Genomic DNA, 201 nt, shown 5'->3' on the forward strand with positions numbered 1-201 from the left:
AACCACTACCGTACCTTCCTCCCATGCTCTCCCTGCATTATACCACCTCCTCACATCCAACCACTACCGTACCTTCCTCCCATGATCTCCCTGCATTATTCCACCTCCTCACATCCAACCACCACCATACCTTCCTCCCATGCTCTCCCTGCATTATTCCACCTCCCCACAACCAACCACCACCGTACCTTCCTCCCACGC

The sequence above is a fragment of the Crinia signifera genome, chromosome 4 (assembly GCF_055691185.1).
Source record: "Crinia signifera chromosome 4, ASM5569118v1, whole genome shotgun sequence".
In the NCBI taxonomy this organism is placed as follows: domain Eukaryota; kingdom Metazoa; phylum Chordata; class Amphibia; order Anura; family Myobatrachidae; genus Crinia; species Crinia signifera.